Source organism: Brassica oleracea, chromosome C5, assembly GCF_000695525.1.
Source record: "Brassica oleracea var. oleracea cultivar TO1000 chromosome C5, BOL, whole genome shotgun sequence".
NCBI lineage: Eukaryota > Viridiplantae > Streptophyta > Magnoliopsida > Brassicales > Brassicaceae > Brassica > Brassica oleracea.
The window spans coordinates 11,465,162-11,470,004 of record NC_027752.1 but is presented as its reverse complement, the minus strand read 5'-3'; positions in this window follow the sequence as shown (position 1 = coordinate 11,470,004).

The window sequence follows — 4,843 nt, the reverse complement described above, 5'->3', positions numbered from 1 at the left end:
TATATCTAAAACAATATCGTCAATTAAATAGATTAGTCAAATTGGTTATTTGAAAAAAATTAATCTGGTACAAATATAGAATTATATATCAAGTAAAATGGATCTTTTTAAATATGTTCTCATTGTTAAGTTTTTATTCTCAAATACGGGATATCCTTTAAATTTTTTAAATATTGTTAATTGATTTCATTAACAATAAAAATTTTAAAAATGTAATAAACATTATTTAATAGAGGATAATACCCACGAATTTATGGAAAGAAGTTTTCTATTTTACATATTAAGGTTTATAGTATTAATGTGCATTAAGTCTAATATTTATCATGAATTTGTTGTGGAATAGATTTAGGAAAAAAATTAATTTAGATTTAAGTTTATTAATTACTCCATTGGCATTGTATTGTAATTAAATTGTAAGTCTTATGGTTATTTCTTATTTGTACTTATATTTTAATAAAATAATAAGATTAATGTTATCATTCTTGTTTGTTTATAGTTTTTTTTTTTTTGAAACTTCTAGGGTACCGATATAGTTCTTTTTCTTAACAAGTTTCCTTAGAGTTCGGATCAACTATTTCTTCACAAATATTATGGGTTTCAGTAAAACAACAAGAATAACAGAAATGGTTTACCCTTACGATTGAACGTGTATTTTCTTTTTAAATGCAATTGAGAAATTTATAATGGTCAAAATGCAATGATCAATTTGATAATCAGAAGAAAAAAAAATTGATAATCAGCATAATCGAGTTTTATTTACATATAGAATGCTAACTAGTTACAAAATTTAGCTATTCAGAAAATTTAACTCTTTTTTATTGTTCTGCAATATTATATGTATTACATATATACTATATGTTTATGATTTTATGTTGGACATTATGGTTTAAGATTCTGTCACACCTTTAATTTAATTTATTTTTCGTCATAACAAAAAAAAATTCTCGGCATTTAATTATTATATGCAACCACGTGTTATGGTTGGGTGGTAACATGGCGTTTCAGCGTCGCTAAGTGAGCTGAGTTCGAATCCAACTACGTTCTTTTACTATATGACTCGTAAGTTTTTTTTTGGAAGAAAGGTTGATATTACTTATAAGCAACAAAAGGAAAATGGACAACGAACTTTTGTAAAAAGACAAAGCACGTGACCTGTAACTTTAATCCAGTTATACATGAATATAAAACTATCTTAATTTTACTAGCAAACAATTCTTTGCTACAAAATCTCTTTTCTAAATACGAAACTGTTGCCTGCTAAGCTTGGCATCGCATGTTTGGTAGCTACTGATTCTCGAAAGCGACCAAAGAAAAAAATCAATACCATGTCATAGTTATATGATAACAAAAGAAGAATTTTTCTTATTCAATACGTCAAGTAAATAATAAATCAGTCATCTGCAGCCAATTTTCAGAATCAGGGTAAGTAGAAGTAGGAAAATTTTGGTCGAGCCTTTTGAAAACAGTGATTAAGAAAAAGATAATTAAAACCTAATCCAGTCGACTATATATTTACTTTGCTTGATTCTATACATTATCTTAAGCATCACCATAATTATCCATTGCAAAAGTTCTTATTTTGTTTATATATTTATAAATAACACATTGCTAAATAGAGCTTAAGAATTATCATCCTGATTTTTCTATTTGCTACTTGTTATCGATGACTTTATTAAACACTGTATATATCTGAATTCGAAAACTGAAGCTCTTATGTCGCATCGTAGTCCACTGAAATTCGAAAACCCGTAGATCAGATCATTGCATATATATTGGAAACTGGAAATTAATAATTCCGTCCAGTTTATAAAAGGCTTTTTACAAAAACCCCTAACCGAACTCAGTTAGCGTATGCCTGATTGCCTGTAGTTCAAATTGAAAAGGTGGGAGGGGGAATAAAAATGGGCCCTTAAAAGACCATGGACGCTGCAGCCCATATCTCCAAAGAAAGTTGAGTAGTAGACGAGTCACTGCGACAGAGGACATTCCTCACATCACCTCGATCAGATTGAGTAAAACCGGCCGATACGACTGCTACAATTGGGATTTCACCAAATCCGAATTATACTCAGTTAAATCTGGCTACTCTATCGCAAGGCATCTCCATACTAATGTCCATAGCACATTGGTTTCAGAACCGAGTACGATAGGGCTGAAGAAAATAATTTGGAAGATCCAAGCCCCACGAAAACTTAAACACTTCCTATGGCAAGCTACGGCTGATTACTTAGCCACAGCAGAAAAACTAAAGGAGAGACACTGCGCTCAGGCAAGTACGTGTATGAGATGTGGTGCAGAGACGGAGTCTATAAACCATACACTTTTTGAATGCCCCTCGGCCTTCCAAGTCTGGGCTCAATCTCTCATCCCTATCTCTCCGGGATGCTTCCCGTGTACATCACTATAAGCGAATATCGACTACCTTCTCCTACGTATAAAGGACCAAGGGATTCACGCTGATGTGATGGGCTCAATCCCGTGGCTACTATGGTACATATGGAAGGCTAGAAACGAAAAGATATTTGCCAACAAAGATGTAACGCCTCTAGACACCTTACAGACCGCGGTCAAAGAAGCGGAAAGCTGGAGACTGGCACAACGAATCCCGGAAAGCTTGGACGACCCACTGGAAGAGGAATCACAGACCGAAGTACAGACGCAGCCACAGACCCGCTGCTCCCTACCTTGGAGCTGTCAAACGGACGCATCATGGATAAACAAAGACGAGAGAGCAGGCATGGGTTTTGTGGTGATGAATGCAGGAATCACGACGCTATATGGAGCCAAAGAATTGACAAGCGCAACCTTCCCCACTACACGCAGAAGCTGAAAGTCTTATATGGGCAATGCAAGAAGTCTTAAAAGCAGGAACCAGACGAATACGATTTGAGCTAGACTGTGAGCAGCTCGTTAAGTTGATACACAATGAAGAAGATTGGCCATCCATGGCAGCTGAAATTGATGAAATCAAAGCTCTGTCGCTAGCCTTTTTGGAAACTTCCATTACTCATATTCCGAGATCTCTGAATATCCGTGCAGACTGCCTAGCTAAAGGTGGAAGATCACGAGCTATCAACCCACAGTATGTCGACTGCTCTGCCCCCTCCTGACTAGCTAACTATGCTGGCCAAAACAGAGCAATATAGTTGGTAAAGTTTCTTTTCGATGTTAAAATAAAAAAATTAAAAAAAAATGTCCCTTTGACAAATAAATGCTCACAAGACTACAATCTACAAACTAATATACAAGTTGAAGCGGTATGAATCATATGAATGTCTTATCAAAATACTTTATCCTCTTTAAGTATGAGGTCCCATATAACCATGTCCGTCTATAATATCTCTTTTTTTTGTGAGAAAGGGCATTAGTCTATAATACTTTCAAGATTTTTGTTATGCTAAGACCAATATATCATACTTTACTCACATAATTTATTATTTATTCATGTATTTGGTATTCGTATAATCTAGATTCATGGAATATGATCGGAATACTTAACGATTAGACCAACTACTTCTCCTCTACACAGAAAATAATATCGAAATCCTTATACCCACACACTGGGAACAAGAACCATGTCTGTTTGTTTTCTTTCTTAGAACCATGTTAGTATGAGCGTAGAGGTTTGAGAAAATTTGATAATTGGTAAGCTGCAAACTGAAACATCAATACAAACTTGAATTCAAAATTCATTAGTTATTGCACTTGACACTATAGATAGCAAACCTTCAAAATACTATGATACGCCATGTTATTAGACAACATGCACCATCCAGTTAAAGGGTAATAAAACAATATGGCTTGAATGATCTGTTTGTCCTATTCTTTTTACATGTTTACATAAACTAAAATTCAAATCTCAAATTTTGACAAAGATCACAATTTGATGTCGATTTTATAACTTGCGATCGGTGGATTTTTTGTAATAAGCTTGTATCATTTTGTTGGTAAAACCAAAATGACAGTACGTAGTTAAGAAAATAAATTTTACTATTAAGTTTACTTGAATTGTAATCAGTTTAATTTCATGATTCAAATTAATCTAGCTTTCTCTGAAACATTTAAAATCAGTTTGAAGCAGTGATTATATATAGTAAATCATATAAATAACTATGTTTGTCTTATCTCTTAACTGCAGCTCTGTTGTACCTCCATGAAAGAGGAAAACGAAAACAAAACGAGACAAATTATTTTAAAAAAAGTAGTTCAAGTTTCAAAGATATGAACTTTGTCCCCAAGCAATGTATGCATTATTAGCCATACCAAACTTTTCCACGGCACATGAAACAGTAAAATTCCTCTGAATATAGTACTATGCATAATAGTGTTTAATTAAACAACTAATGAATTAATTAGGAAGATAGATCGGAAAATTGCTCACAACTAACTATAGCAATTAGTTGTATATAGTTGCTATCTTACATTCTAAAGAACTTTACCATTACCAACCATGTCTTGTAAATAATGATGTTTAATTATATATATCATTGCGTTTACCACTTACCAAAATAAGAAATTAAAAGCAAAGGTAATGTGCTGGATTGCAAAATCATTACATTTTGTTAGCTACTCTGCACATATGACATATGTACACGTGAATCCTTTCAAATGTGAAACAAAATCAGATCAAGTATTTTTTTTGGTCAAAGAAGTGACAAATCAGATCAAGTATTAACATCAGATTTCTTTCATAAACATACTGCAAAATATATGTTTTCAGTACAACACACTATTATTATTTCTTCTTGATTAAATTGATTTGAAAAAGTCAAAGAAGTGACAAAAAGGGCCTCTTGTTCATGTGATCTTCCTTGTGACAAAAAAAAAAAAAAAAAAAAAAAAA